The sequence below is a fragment of the Taudactylus pleione genome, unplaced genomic scaffold (genome assembly GCF_031769625.1).
Source record: "Taudactylus pleione unplaced genomic scaffold, aTauple2 ptg000064l, whole genome shotgun sequence".
NCBI lineage: Eukaryota > Metazoa > Chordata > Amphibia > Anura > Myobatrachidae > Taudactylus > Taudactylus pleione.
In genome coordinates this window covers 16,541,067-16,563,639 of record NW_028284466.1, presented here as the reverse complement: position 1 = coordinate 16,563,639, position 22,573 = coordinate 16,541,067, and the positions used below count along the sequence as shown (strand labels likewise).

The 22,573-nt window shown below is 41.1% G+C and overlaps 1 pseudogene; it reads left to right on the top strand.

Moving 5' to 3' along the window:
- The first annotated feature begins 3,102 nt into the window (after positions 1–3,102).
- Positions 3,103–20,279, top strand: LOC148534798 (uncharacterized; annotated as a pseudogene).
- Positions 20,280–22,573: the final 2,294 nt, after the last annotated feature.

Here is a 22,573-nt window from a genome sequence, read left to right as displayed (position 1 = left end):
GCGGAGGCATTTAAGGGGCAGGGGTGGGATCCACAACATTCCTTGAAATGGGGGCATGTCCGCCTCATTTTCCCGTAGTAGCCAGCCCATGGTCTGCGTTGATCAACGCAGTGTCCTGGGCTCGCAAGCCTGCCAGCTTGCATAAGATGAGGTGCCAGGTGCCATCTACCATCACAACCATCGACCACTGATGGACGTGATGGTGATCCAAGCCTGCGAACTGCATCACAGTGCTGGAACTGCATATGCAGCAGGTGGTGTTATACACCTCCTGCGGCATTTGCATAATAGCAAGGATCGCAAGGATTGCAATTGCAAAGCTGTCTGCATGCAGCTTTGCAATTGTAATCCATCCTTAATCAGACCCAAAGTCTCTAGATAGATAGATAGATAGATAGATAGATAGATAGATAGATAGATAGATAGATACACATAGATGGATACAATACTGTATGGCTATAGGTCATCAAGGATTCCCTCTTACTGGGAAATCCCCAGAGAACTGTAATGACATCTGGTGATTATGTTTTATCTAATTTTCTTCTATAAGGTTGATACATATTTCTGTTCAAGCTTGCATCCAAATTGATGTAGATGCTAGCCCAAATAAAATAAATGAATAAATAAAATAAATGTAAATGCTTACATGCCAGTATGAATATAAGCATGATAATATATGTTGCCCATGGCCAAAAATAGAGCAAAGGAGTTTATTGCAGATGCAAATATACTACATTATGATTCCAAAGTAACTCTTAAGGGCAGATAAGGAATAGTATTGGTATTTGAAATCCCCAAAAACATATGCTTATCACACTTTTAAATGTTAAGATGTCCCTTTCTACCCAAAGCCCTAGAGGCAACATATGTAAGATTCTTCTTGTAAATTCATTAGCAATTCAATACTTTCTTTAAAGAAAAATCTAATTTCCCCTTAGCTAAAAATGTCTTTTTATTCTACTGGAAAGAGATCATGCTATCCCTGGAGTACTCTGTTCATCTAACTATTTTACCTTGTATGCATGTAGAAAAGTTTAATTTGATAACAGTGAAGCTCGCCTACACAGTTAAGAAAATGGATTAAGTAAATCAAGATGGTTTTTCTTTTTTGCACTAAAACAATGAGGGATTCTATTACTGTTTAATAATCTGTGTACATTCATCACACAGATGGCCTGATTCAGACCCGCTCACAAGCTCTATGCGCTTACAAGTGGGTCGATTATTAGGCAGTGCGCACGCGCGAGCCCTGGAATGAGCGCACAAAGCACTCGCTCTGGTGCTTTCATCCAAAAGGGGTGGCTGTCGATGTTGATCGACAGCTTGTCCCGTTTGGAAGGTGGGGCAGCTGGGCAAACAGAGGTGTTCCTACAGGAACACATGCCATTTGTGGGCGGCCCTACTAACATCACTCGTGATGTCAGTAGGTGGACTTCCTGCTCTATTAGAGCAGGAAGTCCACTGGGGCTTGCAGCAATGAGACCCTACTGCAAGGGTCTCGTCGCAAACCCGATGGTCGCGATGGTCTTGACCATCGCGAACATCACCAGGCCACTCGCATAAGCTGTGGGTGGTGACCCACAGCTATGCGAGCAGCCAAGAGGCCGCAACTAAAAAAACAGTGCCGGCCCTGATTCAGAGCGAGCGCTCGCTTTTTGCGAGCGCATCTTAATCAGGGCCAGAGTGCATGCACATGTTTACCAGTAAAATGTGACAGATTGACATGTTTGTTATTCGCTTGCACATACATCTCAGTATGTAAAACAAAACATTCTGTATAGACTAAGGCAGGGGATTCCCAATCACGATCCTCAAGGCACACTAACAGTCCAGGTTTTAAGGATAGCCATAGTTGAGCACGGGTGACTTAATTAGTACCTTAGTTATTTTGATTTAACCATCTGTGCTTAAGCATGGATATCACTAAAACCAGGACTGTTAGTGTGCCTTGAGGACCGAGGTTGGGAATCATTGGACTAAGGGATGCATTCCTCTGTACAATTAAAAATCTACTGGGTACCTCTGTACTATCTACAAAAGAACTGACTGCATACCCTCGCAAATAAAGGCCATGGTCTAAGCCTTTCCTTTCCACTGTGGGGGAGAAGCAGAAGCACTGAGAGCCAGGCCTGGGGAAAAGGGGCACGTCCTAATTGCGGGAGGCATGGCCACTCCACTTTAGGATTAAAAAATGTTTTTTTTACAATTTTTGCAGCAGTGCTGCACACTGGGGGGGGGGCTCTGTGAGCCCCTCAGCCAGAGCAAATCAAGGAGGGGCATGATCAGTGTGATTGCTACCCCCCACAAGCACAGTAGTCTGCAGCAATGAGCAGTTTACCCCTACAGCCCAGTATACAGCAGCATGTGCCAGGCTGCTGTGAGGTAAGAGGCATGTAATGTTTATTACATATTATTGGTACAGTTGTCTTATGTATTCATAGTTTTTGTAATGGTCACTATATGAGTGACTTTATTTAGTCATGATTATAATGGGATGTGCAGGCTCGGATAGGTTCGAGTTTGCACGCCGAGTTCGGATTTTTCCCTCCAAAAAAACAGAACTCAGAAAGAGGTAAAACGTCATCTTGCATGGACAAACATCATCATTCCTGGACTGACTTACCGCACTAGTGAAATCATTTCATATATATATTAAATATATATATGAAATGATTTCACTAGTGCGGTAAGTCATTTTGTTATGATATCCCTTAACATTTGCAACAGATTGGCATTGGTATGCCTAATAGTAAAGCTAATGATACAGAGAGTAGCATGGCTGTTAGTGAGATGGCATTGTGTGTTAGATACAGTACTGCTGCTGAAGGTGGGACACCACCCAGTGGGCTGTTAATCTTTACTGTGACCAGTACTGACTGTGTCCACATATCTGTATTTACGTGGATAATTTATTCAATGGTGTATTCTAGGCAAAGCACAACTATTTGTTTTATGTTCGGGGGCAGGTGCAAAATTGCTCTACTGGTAAATTAGAATCGAGTTGGAATTTAGTAGCATGGACACATAACCTCAACTAGTCATTTAAAACCGGATGCATTGACAGCAGGTATTGGATGCAGATCTAATGCCAACATAGCCATAATGGCTTTAGTGATCTGCTCTGCAGCAGGATGGCAGCTGTCATACCTGGTTCCTCTTACAATAGATTACCCAGGTCCAGAAGTAAGATGCCGCACTCTGGCATCCAGGTCTTCTAGTGATGGTCAGAACCTGGAATCATCTTGTAAACTGCTGCGAAAAGCGCGGTGGCTCATGACAGTGAAACGTATCCTAAGGTTAGCAAATCCAAAGAGGTTACTTCTTGAAAACAGTACAGGAAATGCAAGGTTCAATTGAGGTAAATTGTGTGGAATCACTATCTATCAGAATGTCTGCCAGAGCCATTGCATAAAATATGTTTTGTTGCTGTATTTATGTATTGCAGACAACACTCCAAAAATAGACTGGTATATTTAACTTTTATAAGAATACAGCTTTTCCCCAGATAAAATACATAAGATGGACTTTGAACATTGGCCTAGTATCCATAGCTTTCCCAGAAAGACAAAGCAATAGAAACTTTGGAAAAGCAAAACAGTCTGCAGAGTAGCAAGGAATCCCTGAGTGTTAGGATGGTAATGGTCACCAGATTTTCAGAGCAATGGATCTTAAAGTCAAATATATGAGTCTTAATAAGTTATGAAAAAGTATCCTTCAAAATTTGTGAGGTATTGTCACTGTGCGCCAGAGCCTGGCTCCTGCTTAGTGGATCCAGTGGTGCTGGGTCCCCGAAGCAGTGGTAAAGTGTCTTCTCATTACAAGCTGTCCTCATATTCAGCTGTTGCAGGATCTGCAGGTATCTCTCCACTTCCTGGCTGCTTCTGTGAGCAGCTTTGTTCTTACCCGTGGCTGCAGCTCTGTTGTAAATTTGAAGGATAGCCCTGTCGAACATGTCATCATGTTTGGTGCCAAATTTTAATCTCCTCCCTATATAAGGGTGTCTGTGGTATTCAGTGCCAGAGTATTAGGCTCACTACCTAATTTCCAGTGTCTGTTCTTCTTGAACTCCATGTGAAACTTACTTGTGTTCTGATCTGGTCTGTCTCATTAATCCCCCTTGGTTCTGCTTCTAGTGACAACCTGTTTCCAACTTTGACTTTCTCCTGATCTGATTCTGATTGTTCCCTGGTACTGCATTGTCAACCTGTTTCTTACCCATTTCTAATGACCATTTTACAGTATCCCTTTTGCCACCCAGTTTAATACCAGCCTTCAGTTCAACCAGTGTCCATGAGCCCTGTACATAAGGAACCCAGTCAGAGGGCTGTGACTTGCATATCAGGCGCTGCAAAGCCCAAACCCCTTTGGCAGCCTCCCAGTTGAAGACTACTGATAAGTTAGACTCTGCTCCTCTGCTCAGGGTCTACGTCAATCTGACAAGTCCAGGCAGTGTCCAGGTTATCCCAATGAGAGTTGTGACAGGAACTGTATCCATCAAGTCTTGCTTAACTACAAAGCTAATAACAGATTTTTTTTCTTATTGTTTATAATCTGGTACTTTTATTATAGAAAACATAGAGGATGATATAGTGTAATTTTAAATTTAAGCAACCTCGACAAATAAAGAAGCAGGAAATTCAGGACAGAATCCCTCTCATCTACACTTCATTTGTTCTAGGTAGCAGTGGTGTAACTACTAGGGAGTGCAGTTGCTATTGGGCCCGGATGCATCCAGGGCCCATTGCTCCCCCTGCATTCAGTTATGCCACTGGACAGAACACACAACTGCCTTCATTCTCTGCAAGGAGGGACTGTGTTACATCCACCTCCCAGCATTCCTTCCACGGCACTGCCGCCTAGAGGCCAAAGTGCACGGTAAGCATGAACTCCCGTGTTGAATTCCACAGGCTGCATGTTTGTTCTTTAAGTAGCCACTGGAGCAACCGATGCAGCCGTGAAGGCAGGGCTATCTGTGAGAACCAGGTGTGGAAATTAGCCGCAGTCTGTCTACACTCTGTTTAGAGCAGTGAGTGTACACAGGCTGTGCCTTCCTTATGCACCTGGTTCATGCAGCCTTCCTCCCCAGCTGTGATTTTCTCACCAATGATGACAGATAGACCCCTTCACCGCACTGCTGGCAGTTTGCCAGTACCCAACAGCCACATCTCTAACTTCTCCACAATCTTGTGAGGCCAGCCTCCAGAATCCATCCCTCCACTGATGGCCCAGGCTGTATTCCTGAGGAATAATCCACTGGATCCACTGCCTAACACTTCAGTGGCCTATAAACTGAAGCCCTCTATCTCCCTCCTGAAGTCCATGGGTGGCCCATGTTCCTTGAATGAGAGTGAGAAAGAAAGAAATATATATTTTTTTATTTTGGTAAGTACTTTAATGTTACTTGTATGTATTACATGTATACTATATACTAACTGTTGTCCCCAGCGCTGCCCAGTTTTCTCTTTCTTTCCTTCTGTCCCTCAGTCCACTTCTTTAACTCTTTTGTCATGTTTGTCTAAACTTTCCTCTAGTTTTCTTCTTATCCTCTAACTTATCATTTATATAATAGCATATGTCTTTTTACCACTTTCATTCCTTTTGCCCTCCAAGTAATTTTCACTTCCCTTATTTGCATCTTTCTAGTATACTTTCTCTCCTCTACTTAACTTTCTACCCTTTCTGCTCCATTTATTAACTGTTCTTCATGGTCACTCCCTCTCTCTTTCCTGGATTCCATACTTCTGAGGTATCAGCTCTTCTCAGCCATTAGCGTAAAGTCAGCTGTGTTAACTGAAGCTTGAGCTTCTTTTTGATTTGCTGTTGTGGGGGAGTAGTAGGAGGTTCCTTCTCCCCACATGATGCTGACATGGGCCACATAGTGGTCTAGTGGCTGGCTCAATGTGCAAGCGTGGTGACAGGGGCACACCAATGTGGTATCACAATTTTTATCGCTACTTCATTTTATTATAGAAATTATAAGTATGGTCTGTATTTTAATATATTCTATTTATCATTTACTGTTATAATGTTTCATTTCAGCTGCAAAATATATAAAAATATATTGGATAACTTGCAAGGGCTTTTTTAACATACTTATTTAATTATAGCAATTTTTTCTGTCTGGTATTTATTAAGCCTAAGTACTAGGCATGTCCACTCTGGTGATGTGCTATAAACAGATGTGTCACTCTAAAAACATTAGGGGCCCCTTAAAAATGTTGCTATGGGGCCCATAATGTTTTAGTTATGTACCTGCTAGGTAGGGAAGTAACTATCAGACTATAACATCACAATATGTTTGAATTACTTAATCTGTAACCAATATTTCCAATTCAACTGCCTTCCATTTAGTTTATAAATTGCATGGAGAACATTAACAATGACTCTAATGGTAGTACTTACAAAGTTATGATCAAAGGGAAATCTGCTGTGACCTTACCTCAATTATATTTCCATAAAGGCAAGATAAAGAAAACCAGCATCCTCAGCAGAAGCATTTGACATGCAAGCACTGGAACAACATGATTGGATTACTGACAAGGAAAATATCATCTTATAACCATCTCAAAGATTTACATGTGAGAGGGTTTTCCTCTACAGTAAAGGAAAGCATTCTTGTCCCTATAAAGAAGAGAGCAACTAATACTGCACTAGAAGTTTTGTGAAAAAGTCAAGGAGCCATGCCTAAGAGTTATAGGATAAATGAATTCAGCAAATATTGTTTGTTCCTTGAGCAATATTTTAAATTGTGCTCATGCAAACTGCTTCCTCACTGAGAAAGCTTGTCGTTTTCTTTACTAATATTAATATCATGCCTTGACGCAAATATTTTATTTTTGTCAGAATTAATAACGAATTATAAACCAATAATAAGAGAGAGAGAGAAGTTCAGAAAAATACAGAAAGATGGGGAGAGTAGTGTGATGGCGCTATGCGATGTGTGGGGGAGGGAAGACTGCATGGCATATGGCATCCATTTTGGTTTCCTTTGTCTACAAACAGCATCTTACTGTATACAACTCCTTTATATTTAAGCTTCCCATAGTACAAGTGTCCAGTATAAATACTACTCATTGATAGAGATGGTCAAATACCATACAAGTTTCCAAGAATCTATGACATACACCATTAAAGATAACTACAAAATATAACACATTATATTATATGAAGGTGGTTCAATAAGTACCTAATTTCTAATTTCCCACCAGGCCAGAGCAGGTAGACCATTGCTTCCCCTCATGGCCATTAGACTGTGCCTCATATCAGTCATACTGTCCCAACATCAGTTGTAAGATGTCGGGGCTGGTGGAAACATAGTCAATGTAGTGTGATTAGATTTCTGCAGCTAATGAGCACATCAGATATTCAGTTCATCAGCAATATCACTAACTCGAATGTCTCTGTCCTCCTGAATCAGATCTTCAGTGCGGCACAACTTATCATCTGTGATGGATGTGCATGGCTAGCCGTCACTGCTCATCTTGAACGTCTGTCCTGCATTTATCAAAGGCAGTGCACTAAACCCAAACCTGTGTCCATGACATGATGTTATCATCATACACCTCAACAAGTTGGCGAGAAATTTCAGCTGCTCATGTGTCCTTTAGATGCAAATATCTGATCATACTGGGCACCTCAATGTTTGTCCATGCTTCTGCCAGCCACACCATCTTACTACTGATTTTGGAACAGTGTGACTGATATGAGGTTCTGTTTAATGGACATGAGGGGTAGCAATGGTGTGCCTGCTCTGACCTGTGAGGAATTAGAATGAATTAGAGAACATTACATTTGTGAGAGGTCTTGTTACCTTACTTATTGATCCACCTTTATATTTTCTACTCAGTTGTCCCAAAGCATGGCCCTACACTTCCATATCTATAAACACAGGTTCACCAACTAAGTCATTAGGGCCAATAAACACCATATCTTATAATACAAACTACCACACAACTAGAGCCACACAATAAACATTACCATAAAAATCAATCTCTTCAACACAATACTATACAGTATATTATGCCATAATCCATGTTCCCTTATCCGGGCATGAGTGTGAAGCCAAATAAGGGGGAAGAGAGAGATTATACTTAATAATTGGAGGTAGAGGACTAGCTTAGAGATGTTGAATATCTTCATCAATCCATTCCATTATAAAGAGAATCAAGAGGCAACATGCAACTGTTCTCAAAGGAAGACACACTGGCCATAGGGAAAAAATTTACAGCTCATAATATTATTATTATTATTATAAATATACAGTAGATGCCAGAAAAATTATAAGTGGGTACACTGGGGTCCTCTGTGAGACCAATAAGTGTAGGAAGAACATATAGTCAGGCACCCATAAAATACATTCAAATATTAGAGAAGTGTGCAAAGTGTGTTTCCAGTTTTGGGAAATTATTTCTGGAAGTCATGTCAGAATTCAGTCAGTATGGAAGTAGTGACATTGAATTTAGGATAGACAATTGTTGCAATGGGCAGAAGATATCATTAAAAGATCTATCAGCTCACTTAGTTGAAGTAGAGAATGTCACAACAGCATTTCACCTAGAAAATTGGGTTTTGGAGAAAACATTTTTTAAGAAGATTAATTGGAGAATCCATAAACTAACCTAAGTGCAAAATATATAAATAATTATCTCACTGTATGTGGGCAAAAGACAGGAAGCAATAGATGATCTTTTAACAAGGTGCATTTGACTTTGGGGTATTTGTGTCCTACAATACCTCCGATTTCCAGAGTCATAAGTAAGATGAAAACTAATTGTGAGGACTATGGCTGGGATGTACTAAGGACAGAAATGCAGTCAAACCGCCGAAAATGCCACAGTTTCCGTTTCTTCCCTGCTTGACTCGCTTCTCTCCCCTATTCTCTCTCTCCTGCCCTGAACAAGCCACTTCCCTATACAATGCCTCCCTTACTTCTACTCTGGACTCTGTTGCTCTGCTCACACTTGCAGATCTACTCCTCAACCCTAGCATTCCAAATTGCACCAGATACCTGCAAAAGTATTCACGAACTGCCGAGCGACAATGGAGAAGATCACGCTCTAAGGCAGATTTTCTCCATTTCAAATTTATGCTCTCCTCCTATAGTGCTGTTCTTTCCCTCTCTAATCAGTCATATTTCAAGAACCTCATCTCCTCTCAGTCCTCTAATCCCCAGAGTCTCTTCACCACATTCAACTCCCTCCTTCGCCCACCCCTCCTCATCTCCCCTCTTTGCTCTCTGCCCTTGACTTTGCTACCTACTTTACATCTAAAATTGATTCCATACGTCAGGACATCATATTCAACCAGTCCCCCAGCTCTCCACCTCCTCCTTTCCCATATCACCCCTCCCCATCAACTTTACCAACTCTAACATCCTTCTCTCCTATATCTGGAGAGGAAGTCATGGCCCTCATCTGGTCCCCCTCTTCCACCCTATCTCCTCCCGCCTCCTCCGCTACCTATCTCCTTCTGCCTGCTCCCATCTTGCACACCTCATTAACCTCTCCCTCTCATCAGGCACTGTTCCTCCTGCATTCAAGCATGCCATTGTCTCCCCATTCTTAAAAAAACCTACCCTTGATACCAACCTTCTCTCTAACTACTGACCCATCACTCTCCATCCTTTTGCCTCCAAACTCCTTGAGAGGATTGTCTTTCCTCCCACTTCCTCCTTGTCCCTTTTCAGTCTGGCTTCCATTTTCTCCACTCAACTGAAACTGCCCTCACGAAAGTCAGCAACAACCTCCTTGCTGCCAAATCCAAAGGCCACTACTCTCAGCTCATTCTCCTTGATCTCTCACTCTGCTGCTTTTGACACTGTGGACCACCCTCTCCTGCTGCATATCCTTCACTCCCTTGGTCTACATGACACTGCCCTCTCCTGGCAGTCCTCCTACCTCTCTGACCAATCTTTCTTGTTTTCCTCTCATGACTCCTCTTCCCCCCACAGCCTCTTACAGTAGGTGTTCCCCAAGGTTCTGTTCTTGGACCTCTCCTATTCTCCCTCTATACTTCCTCTCTATATGAACTCATCAGCTCTTTTTACCTCCATTATCATCTATATGCTGATGATACTCAAATCTACCTTTTCGGCCCCTGATCTCTCCCCCTCTCTTCTGACTCATATCTCCAACAGTCTCTCTGCTATCTCTTCCTGGATGTCCCAGCGATTTCCTTAACTTAATATGTCTAAGACAGAGCTGATTGTCTTCCCACCCTCCAACATAACTTCACTTCCCACTATTTCTTTATCAATTGATGGCATAACTATCTCATCTAGCCCCAAAGTGCACTGTCTTGGAGTTATCCTGGACTCATCCCTCTCCTTCAAACCACATATACAGAACCTATCCCACCCAGGATGCTACTAAAACCCTCATACACTCACTGGTCATCTCCAGATTGAACTACTGTAACCTCCTCCTATCTGGCCTCCTTAAATCCCATCTCTCTCATCTCAAGTCTGTACTTAATGCTGATGCATGGCTTATCTTCTTCTCCAAATTCTCTACATCTGCCTCCCCTCTCCTACAAGCCCTCCACTGGCTCCCCTTCCCTTTTGCTCGCTTACAAAGCCCTCACCCAATCTTCTCCCATTTACATTTCTGATCTCATCTTCATTCACTCCCCTGTCCGCTCTCTTCATTCAACTAATGCACGCTGCCTTTCATGCCAACTGATTACTTCCTCCCAATCCCGCCTCCAAGATTTTGCCTGCACTGCTCCCCACCTTTGGAACTCTCACCCACTCCTCATCAGACTCTCCACCTCTGTGCAATCCTTCAAATGGGCTCTCAAGACCCACTACTTCATAGAAGTCTTCCAGCTATCATTCTAACTCCCTGCTACATGCTCCTTCCATCCCGTCTACCCCTTCTGTGTTAAACCTGTTTGTCTGCCCCTCCCTTTTAGAATGTTAGCTCTTACGAGCAGGGTCCTCTACCCTCTTGTATTTCTCCCTACTTTAATATCATCTACTTCTTGCTCACCTTTAGGGCACCTAACACTTGGTTGCTTATTCTCTGTTGCTTATCTGGGTGTTATGGTCGCTAATGTAGCAATATATATTATCCATGTCCTGGTCCTGTATTGTATTGTTCTGTAAGTCGCTTGTCAACAATTTGTTTATGTACTTTGTAAGGCGCTATAAGTACTTTGTGGCACCATATAAATAAATGATAATAATAATAATAATAATAATAATAATAATAATAATAATAATAATAATTTCTCATATGAACTAACCTCTGGAATGAGATTTGGTCCGGATCCTTGACCCAGAGGGTAACACCATCTTTAGCTGGCATTATCCAATAGAAGCCTAGGGGCTTCTTTCCATGTCCTGCACTGAGAGGGATCCAATTGGATCCCTTCTAGTGTGCACGGCAGCGCCCACATGATTCTGTTCATGCACATAAGGATGATAGAGGAACTTTTGGGTCATAAACCTGGAAGTCCCTTTATAACAAAGGACAACTCTTAATTGAAGAGCTGTCCTTTGTGATTTTCTAGGTACAATATTATCGCCGGTATGCACCCAATAAGTGGCGGAATGTACAGCATTGCGGATGTGATGCTTACTACATCCTGCCCTTATTCACAAAGAAACTTCTCAGAAACAGCATAGGACTCCAATTTAGTAAAATATTACTCACTGTACATGGACAACAGGACAGAAGCAGAAAATACTCTCTCAACAAAATTGAAATTCAATTTGGGGTATTTGTTTTCTTCAATCCCTTTGATTCTTACTGTAGAGTCATGACAGAGATAAGAAAGGATTGTGTGAAGTGATTCAGTTGGCAGTAACAAATCCATAGTATCTCCATGTGTATCTGAATCTTCTGCATCACAGACAAGTAGAGAATCCACATCAGAATCCTTGATTCAGCCTGGCACTGATTAAACCATGAGGCTGTGGGTGTGTTACAGGGAGGTCATATTCCTGGTTGTTAGAGGTGAGTTTTAGAGCTACTTTATTTAAATTACTGCAGAGCAGGTTTGTAACTCTTTGCTGAAGAAACTTTCCTCCCTTCCCTTCACTCACTTTAATCTAAAGTTTGTACCACCCTGACAGGGGTTGCACAACCACCCTAATGGATTAGTTAGTATTGTCGGAAGTTGACTTGTATACTTTGAATTGTGTTGAAGGCACCCTACAGTATATTAATGCCAGTTTATGCCTCCGTGTCTGTTGATAGTTAAGATGTAGGTACATATCTCACATACAGGGAGTAATTCAATTCAGCATGATGTGAATTACGCCGGGAAGGAATTCATGAAGCTATTCAAGTTGTGAGTAGAAATCCAACGTAAGTGCTGGCTGTGATACTTAGCACAGCAGTAATAGCATGGTGGCTGACACTTAAGTCGGAGAATGTTGGTTACCACAACTAAACAGGTGCTGTAATTGGCATCTCCTGACTTAGGGATTGATTCAGCAAGGAACAAAACTGTGAATGCAATAGCAATTACGCACGCAGTTCAACTGCGATAGTGTGCTCATTCATTGCGATCGCAATGCCACCACTGCCCTACATAAGGACGCCCACTTTACCTTACACACATCCATAATGTTTAGCAGGACTGTGAAAACATTGATACAAGTGAGTACCATCGAAGCCTAACACACACTTGCACAAGCCCTGACCTTATTCAGAAATTGCTAACTTCAGCACACGCTATCAGGCCTCAGGCTGCTTAGGGCATCGCAGTGGATAATTTATGCATGACCCTGCAATGGCGTTCATATGCACTGCTACGCCTGAGTTCAGCTGACCACCCCCCCATTACCACCCACAAACGGTACTTCCTGTCAATTACTGTGCGATGGGTCTGCGTAGCCACTGCAATCGCATTCCTGATCGCAATGGCTAGTTCGCGCATGCGCACTGCGATGCATGCGCAGTATGCAACAATTGGCCGATTGCGTGCGTATTAGCAACGGTGTTGCTTGCTGAATCAGGCCCTATGTGCAGGATGCGATAGGGACAATTGATTAGCTCCAGGAACTCCTTCCTGGTGCTATTCAAATCACACTGAATTGAATTGCCCTAACAGATCACTCTTCAGCTGTTAGTAGGTTTTAAGCCAGGGATCAGTTCACATGTAAAGCATGCTAATGGACATTTTTGTAGTAACTAGTATATAGTTCAGTTCTTAGAGGAAATACTTGTTGCTGTATTCTTCCTCAATCGGTTCATGGAATTCTAGAGCACTTTCATATATAGAGCAATGACATCATCATAGTTCATGACCCTATATTATTGTTAAATTATTATATTTTTTTCTGACATATTTTAACAGATTGTAAAATGACTGAATATAATTGGAAAAAAAGGCATGTGACCCTATAACCTTCTGGATGTTTTTTTTCTGATCTGACTTGCCTGGAGGGAAAGATTAACCCCTTACAATCTTCTGTCATCATGAAGATAAAAAAAAAACCCTAACAAAATAATTTGGTAGTTTTTTTCTATGAATCTATATCTAAATATATGTTGCTTTAAATTTGTGTAGAGTTGTGTTTAGCAGAGGTATTTTTATACAAGTACCTTTTAACTTTTCGAACAGTTAAGTAAGTTTTTATTCAAATGTTAAAAGCATTTGAAACTTTAGCAAAATAGTGTTATTTGAGCATAACAGTATATTTTATAAGTGCTGCAATTGCTAGGAAGCCTGAACTCTCTCACATTGTGGTATTATTGACTAGCAAAATTCACTTTACTCAATATATAAAAGACACAAATTGTTGAAATATGTCCTACACATCCAGACCTCCAGCCCACAAGAGCAGCTGGGATTCTGCTAAGTGAATCTTAACAAGAAGGTGTGAGAGCTTCAAATGTTCCTGTTATCACATTTTACTTGGTAAAAGCAGATATGTTTACTGCTGTGCATGATCTTTTCAATTTTATTTCAGACTTAAATGAAGGGAAGGTAAACTTAGAAAACATAATTGCAAATCTTAATACAGAAGGTGAATGACTTGCCGTTAACGGGTTCTAAAGAAAGAGTTTTTGTTTTTATTTTGAAAATTCCATTGCAAAATTCATAATAATACAATTTGTAAATAGATACAGCAATTTCCCATGATTAAATTATTGATACCAGTTTTACCTATTTGATGATCCCGAACTTGTATTCAGGGTCTTTCAGAGGTATACACAAACCCGACGGTCTGCATCCATCTCCGATGGCTGGGAGACTGTGCATGCATGAGATTACTACAGTGTTCCCAAAGCAGCAGCATGATTGACATATTGTGGTCATTTGGGGGTGGGGAGGAGGTGGCGACAGGTAGCCATTTTAAAAAATAGGGGCATATCACCCCAATTTTGTGGGCAAGCCAAGTCTAGGGTCTGTATATTTTCATGCAGATTTCCTGGCCCTGGCTGAGCAATCCCGTTGCCATTCTGAGTAAGCTTAATGGTGATGTCTGCGACCATCACAAACGATGGTCATGATTGTGATATGATGCGTCTTTGGAAGCGGCACTAGGATCTGCAATGCTGGCAGAAGGCGTCTTTTGTCATCAGATGCCTCTTGCTGCATTAGCATTTGTTAGCATTGCTGCTACATCCAAAGATGTAGCAACAGTTATAACAGTGTCCATCTATGAATCAGGCACTCATGAATTGTGTGGCTCAAAATTTGAGCTCTAATGGCAACATTTTTAAGTGTTCTCTGTTTTTGTTATACACATATACATTTTAAAGTATTTTATTAGAGTACACTATTCATAACAATTTTTGTAGTTCAATTGTCAACAGCATTTGCTGTTTAAACTGCCACTTAGTTTTTACACTTCATACAATTTTTGTTCCATCCCAATGCTGGGCATTAATTATACAACTATTGGGCCGATACGCCTGATATTGGTGGATCGCCCCAATAATTGTACTGTGTGCATGGCCGACACAATGTTAAAATATCGATTAGTCTGGAATGCCGGATCATCCAGCATCAGGGGCGTATCTACCCCTTGGCCAGGATGGCACTCTCCAGGGGCACCAACCAAGGGGCGGTGCCGCCTGACGGTGCCACCTCCAGGGGTAGAATTACCAGGTGAGGATCACACATCTACCACTGGGACGATGCAGCTCTGGGGATGGACTGTGTTCCCTCTCTTATTTCCTACTATATATTGTCCTCAGACTGTTGCTAATTCCTGTAACACCTGGGGATCCCCTTATACCTTTGCTGGATGTTTGGTAGACAAAGTGCTCTTTCTGTGTTCTGGAGCAGGCTGTCTGGGACTCCTGCTCTGGCTCATGGAAGACATCGGCAGTTAATACTGAGACTGTCTGCCACCTTTTTTCTGTCTGCCTTGTACTTCCCCAGCCCCACTGCTGAGTGGCTTTGGTGTCGAACACTGTGGCCCTCCCGCTTGGTTCTGGAAGTCTTGGTGACAAGGTCTGCTCCGCAGCAGGAGGCGCTTTCTGCCCATCTGCCTATATGAGTAATTCTACCTGCTGACTGCACGGCGCTGCTGCAGATCTCTCACTGTACTAGGCAATAGTAGGTTAGGCCACAGATTACTTTTCTTATATATAGTGTGTCTGTATGTGACTCTTATACCCTTATACTTTATATTTGCTTTGGAATAATTCATTGAATTGTAGCAACACACATTTGGGATCTTATCTTGATCATTATCTGATTTGTATCTAATCCTCAATTATAACAGGCAGATACACCCACAATATTTCCTCTGTATAATTTTTGTGTGGCTCAGATTGTTCTGTAGTAATAGTGTACTACTTGTTACCCCACGACAGGTACTATTACTGTGGGCATAATGTGTAATCAGAGCCGTAACTAGACTTTTTGGTGACCTATGCCAGAATGAGCATTGGTGCCCCCTTATTTTTTAAATAGGGAGATAACACACCAGAAAAAGGGCCATGGCCTCATGGGAAGGGCCAGGGAAAAGATAGGGGAGGCCAGGAGATGCTGGGGATAAAATAAGAGGAAACTAAAGTTGAGAATGATAATAAGAAGAAAATTGACAAGCACAAACAGCGCCCCTTGACCTGCAATGCCCTGTGCTAGGGCACAGGTCGCACTACCCTAGTTACAGCTCTGTGTGTAAGGGGCACTACTACTGTGTGGGCATAATGTGTTTGGAGCACTACGGCGGTGTGACATAATGTGTATACGGGGCATTACTGTGTGGTGTAATGTGAATAAGGAGCTCTAGTTTGTGGCATAACGTGTATAAGGGGTACTATTGTATGGTGTAATGTGCATAAGGGACACTATTGTGTGGTGTAATGTGAATAGGGGGACTACTGTGTGGTATCATGTGAATGAGACACTACTATGCAGTGTAATGTGAGTAAGGGGCACTACTCTGTGGTGTAATTTATATTGGGGGCACTAATGTGTGACCATGCCCATTTTATGGCACACTCACTATTGGTGCATGCTGTCCGTATTTAAAATATGGGGGGCACCAGTGCCTTACTTTGCCAGGGGCACTCAGACCCCTAGACACACCCCTGTCCTTCATGTATGTCCATTGCAATATTTTGTAAGTTAAAAATCAGCCGTATCAGGCACTGTATGCCCAGCTGCGTCTGACCGACAGATGATTCCCCTGTTCCTGCACAGGAAAGGAATGGAGAAATGTCTCTTCCCCAGGGGAGGTGTACAGATATCAGAGCCAATACATTTTTAAATAACTCACAGTGTATGCCCATGATATCTGCAGGGTATCTGGCTGCCAGATAAAATATCTATTGGTCTGACAGGTATTTTGTCTGGCTGTGTATGGCCAGCAGTAGATATCTAGATTATACAAAGAGTTTGATCAAATTGAGTGTATGTACGTTAAAAGGATTCCAACCAGTTGAATTATGCTACGGTTTTAACTTATTTAATTTTGCTACATAGAAGATACACAATTTAGTGTTAGAATTATTAAATATATTAAAATAATATGGACTATTTTGTACATACTGTAGATACACAATTTAAACACTGTTCATACTTTTTATATATAACTTACACAATTTAAATGCTAGTATTTTTTAATCTTCCCGGATGGGGTCAATTGAGGATATATATTATTAGTTAGTAGTGCCAGTATTGTTATGTAGTAACTGTCAATCCCATCAGCATCACTGAACACACACTTTATTTTTATGGAAAATTGTGTTCAGTCTTGTCACAAGAGTCTGCCAATATTTAAGAAAAACATAATCTAGGCAAATGCAATTCATATTCTATTCTGCCACCACCACCACTTTCTAAGCAAAAATATTTTGATTATGTTGCTTTTGATTTTCCTCCTTAAATAATGTACAGTATGCATTCTGTATGTTTATTAGCATACATTTCTATTTGTTGGTATTTGTAGACGTTCTATGTCCAGAGTTTGCCTACAAAAAAAAGTCCTAAAAATATTGTAATTTATCCTAATGCAGGTAAAAAAAATTCTTACCAATTTATCAAGTATGCGTTGCCAGGCTAACGTTTCTGAAAATCTGGTGAAGAAGTGACTTGCAGTCAATGGACAACTCATCAACTTCATTTGTTACTGGAGAGTGCGTGATTATACCAAATCAATTTCGCATATGAGCATAAAAACAGCTGAACTAAGTATCTAATTATACAACAAGAATGGTGGCATTGTGCAGTGCACACATGCATAAAATATTTTACTTTTAATCACAACATTTATGTAACAGTTCAGATTGAGGGCCTGATTCAGCAAGGATTGTAATTGCAGGCTAAAGATATGATGTATGCACGCAGGCAGCTTTGCTATTGTGATCCTGTGCATTACTTATACGAGCTGCATTGTCAATCACAGCATCGGATAACATGTGTACCATCGGCCGGCTACAGTGACCCATGGGGTCCCACATGTGGCCGCTGCAGTTTAGAGGAAGAGGCCAGGAAATTTCCATCAGCCGACAGAGATCCTAGCTTCTTCTCTCTCCTACAATGGCGGCGACACGCCTCTTGTGCATTACTTATCTGAGCTATGTTGTCCATCGCAGCATTGTATAATCTATGTACCATCGGCTGGCTGCAGTGACACATGGGATCCCACAGCCAGCAGATATTTACAGTATAAATCATTTTGAGACACTGGTGAGATCTTATAAACACATGACATTGGTCATAGATATTGATAAATAGACCAATCTAATTTATACTATGACCGGCAGCAACAGGAAGAGTTTTTAATTACATAATCTATTTTTTCTTTCACTTCTGTTCTATACAGATTATTTTAATATTTCGCCTTATATACCTGTACATTATATTTTTTTAAATAATTAATAAAAGTTATATTTTATTACTTAATATTTTTTCAGAGAATGTTATTACAATATACTTTGAAACTGTGATTAATGCACCAGACAATTTTTTCTTACCCTTCTTTTCTTTTTATAAGCGATTTATGATACTTTTGTGAGAAGGTCCAGTGGCACCTCCATCTATATATATCAACTTATGTTTTTGTTGATAAATTTGAGAGGAGTATCACAGCAAAAGATAATAAACTATTTTCTTTCTCTGATAAGAACATAGAAATCATTCAAATGAAATAATTATATTGAGAAATTCATGTCAGTGCGGTATCATTACAACTTTTCCTTTATTAAACAAAACCTACCTGTGTATTGCTGCCATTGAGCACTGATTATACCTCTGCAGATCCCTTTCCTGCATTATTCTCTGTGTACTGTATGTGTCAGTAGTAGTGTCAGGTTTGGAGAGATAAACAACAAAACTCAAGTGCACTACTCCTCTGACTAAATAACATGATGTTCCTCCCACCTTAGGTGTCTGTCCATAACAGATGGGAGAAAAATAAGAGGGGTTGAAATCAGGCACGTTAACTCCAATCTACCAACAGTTACTTACTATTGTTCCCTCAAATGGGGGGATAGCCAACCCCTAAAATCACAAAGGGAAAACAAAGCAAGTGGAGAGAGCGCAGACTGAAAAATTTCTTAAATTCATTTTTTTACTTCAATTTAAAAGCATACAAATTACAAAAATAAAATATCACAACAGATAAGTAGTAAAAATACAATTAAATAACCCCTGGACCACTGCCAATAAAAATCAAACATATGCACATATGGAGCTTTAGGAAAGTAAATATTGTACATGTCCCAGTTAGAAAACATCTCGTAAAACAAAGGCTGCTGGGCGGGTTGTGTTCCAATTTTAGGTCTGTTCAGTTGGTAAAAGAATAATTTTATATCCACAGCTCCCAATAAATGACTGTAGCAATGTCTGTTACTAAGTTGCCAGAAAAACTTTTCTCTAGCTGCTCACAAATGTTTTAGATGGTAACTTGCATACAAGTTAAATTTTTAGAATGTAAGCTCTTTCAAGCAGGGCCCTCTACCCTCTTCTGCTTCTCCCTACTGTGCTTTCATTTATCTCTTACTCCCCTTTGGAAGCAATTTTGTACAGTGCTTGATATAAAGATTAACCTGTCAATGGCCTTCCATCCACAATCAAATGGTCAAACAGAGTGAATCAAACAGACATTGGAACAATATTTAAAGTGTTATATTTGCCATCTGCAAGATGATTGGGTTGATGTTCTCCCAGTGGCAGAATTTTCATATAATAACTCTCAACATTCCTCCACCAAGCAGAGTCCTTTTTTTTCCAATCTAGGAAGCAGATTTGGGTGATACCCCAATTTTCCACAGGATTGCACTATTCCTGCTGTTGCAGAAAGACTACAATCTCTACAAAGTAATCTTGAGGTGTTAAAAGAAACATTGCATCATGTCCAGGACAGTTATAAGAGAATTGCTGATAGGCACCATAAAGCTGCACCAGTTTATAAGATTGGCAACAAAGTCTGGCTCTCTACATGAAATCTAAAAATAAGCGTGGCTACTCCAAAACTAGGGCCAAAATTTATAGGTCCATTTAAGATCTTAGCTCAGGTCAATACAGTTTCCTTTAGGCTTGAACTTCCAGAGTCCATGAAGATTCATCCAGTTTTTCATATCTCCCTGTTGAAACCAGTCTTGCCAAATCCATTTCCTGGATGCATATTACCTCCCACAGATCCTGAGCAAGTAAATGAACATGAGGAATGTTTGGTAGAGGGAATTCTGGATTCATGCATTCATCGAAACAAGCTTCAATATTTGATAAAATGGCAGGGGTATAGCCCAGAAGACAATTCATGGGAACCACAAGAGACTGTTCATGCCCCTCAATTACTGCATGAATTCCAACAGAGATGTCCAGATAAACCTGGCAAATTACCATCCAAAGGCCGTTGTTAAAGGGGAGAATACTGTAGGGAATTGTATCTGACTATCACACCTCCGACCACAAGAGGTCACTATTTGTTTGTGATTTGCCCTTAACCAAGATGGCCAGTGTTATCTCAGTGGACTCCATCCTGGATCCTGTTTCCTGTTTGGGCCTATAAATAGGCATTTCCTTATTTAAACCATGCTTGCTCAGCTCCTGTGACTTGTTCCTGCATACCTGATTTACCTGTGATTAACTCCTGGTGTAACAAACATTGGCATACAACTGTCTACCTGCTTGGATACTGACTGGATCTTCATCTACTGGTTCAGCTCCTGAATACCTGGCTGTTTATATACCTTCTTTTGGCTTCCAGCTTCTCTCCACCATCCTGATGCCGCTGTAAGTGCAGGCAGCCACGGCTCCCCTTAGGAGCCTCCTCCTGTATAAGGAAGCCCTTGGGTTTGCTCCTGTACAGACCCAAACCTTACTCCAGCATTCTGATATCTAGTGATCCTACTGCTCGTTCCTGATCTTTAACTTGACCTGATTCCATCTCCTCCCTGGTACTGTGCTTAATATTCCGGTTCTGACCTTGGCTTAGTTCTTGACTCTGATATTGTCTGATCCCTAGTACCATCTTGTTTGGTTGGTTCTGACCCAGCTCATCAACAATGTTTGTATGTCTTTATCATACACCACTGTAATCCAGAGTACACCAGCGTCTGTACAAGTGAACCAAGTCTGAGGGCTGCAACCTGCATGTAAGATGCAGCTAAGTCCAAACCTCCTTGCTGGGGTCCCTGGTAAACCCCTCTGGCACATTAGACTCTGCGCCTCAGTACTGGATTTAGCCAATCCTGAAGCGTGTGTAGTAAGGGATACCACACACACATAGCAGCCAACAGCTGTGTTTCATGCTAGGGGATCAGTGGTAGAGCTAGTTATAGGGCCCATGTAATTTAGTTAAGATGGAGTGGGTGGAATATAAAACCCTAGTAGATAGTCTGATGCATCTACAGGTATAAGGGATGCTACCCTTTTAGATAGTCTAGTGCAGCCAAGATGGATGGATGATAATTTTTTTTGTATGCAGAGGTAAAGTCACCCACCCATCGATGTGACAAAATGCTCCTTGGTGAGTAGTTGTTATTGTATGTGCTTGTTTTGTGAAGCCCTTGTCTGGATGTTGGTGCTAGGGCAGACCTATTGTGTAATGACTTTGTCTCTTCTGTTGTAATACATGTGTGTCCAATGCATGTGGGTGCTAGGACAGACTGAGGGTGATTCACAGAGACTAGTCAAGTTACAAAGTAGTGTGTGAACTGAGGTGTATGCTCCTTTGTTGTCTTCTTTGTTGTCCATGTCTTATATGCCATGTCATGTGCCTGGTCATCATATATTTCTCCTTATACTGAGCGTAATCTGACCTGTGTTCCAGGACTGCCTGCAACATCTCAGTGTTGTGAAGGTTAGAGTAGATGGAGTAAATTAAGTCCCAGACTATATCTGCACAACACGCACCACTCACCTGTCACACAACCTTAGGGTCATTACTGTATTATGATTGTTCAGTATGTGCTATCTTGTCTAGTATACAACCTGTAGTTGTTTACACCAGCTTTGTGTAAACTTATATTCGTTTGCAATAAGTCTAGAGACAGTTGAGTACCAGTGAGTACATTGCACTCTATGGGAAAGGGGGCTGTTATAAATGAATATAAAATGGGTTTATTTATAAAGCAGTGGCTTTTTCTGATTTCTGGGGATTGCAGGTGAAAAATTAAAACAACACCGCAGTCAGTGTAAAGCCCAATGTGCATTATGTTGACTGCGGGTGAGTTTTGAACTTTTACCTGCAACTCCAGGGAAGCAGCAGCTTACCAAAGCTGCTGCTTCATAAATAAAGCCCCAAATCTTCACACTATAGCTTTACACAGAAACTGAGTGGCAGTCATTATGATATGTCAGATTTAAGCGTACAGTATATTCAGAAGCTGAAAAACAAAAGAAATTGGATTATAAAGACATAAATGACATTTCAGAAATTTTGCCTTTCCAAATAGAGAAAAAATGATGTACTGTAGTTCCTTGCTGTTAATGACATTTAGCAATGTAGAGGACATATTTTTTATCCTTGTTTACAGTGCTGTCATATTCTCATTGCATATAATTGGTCAACACTGTGGCATTTCATTTATCTCTCTTATCTACACCAGCCATTTCTCAGAGCTGTCGATTACTTTAAAATGTTCACAGGATCTGAATTGTGATGCATTGTAGTCACACAGGATATTTAAGTACCACTGAGAACAGAATTACC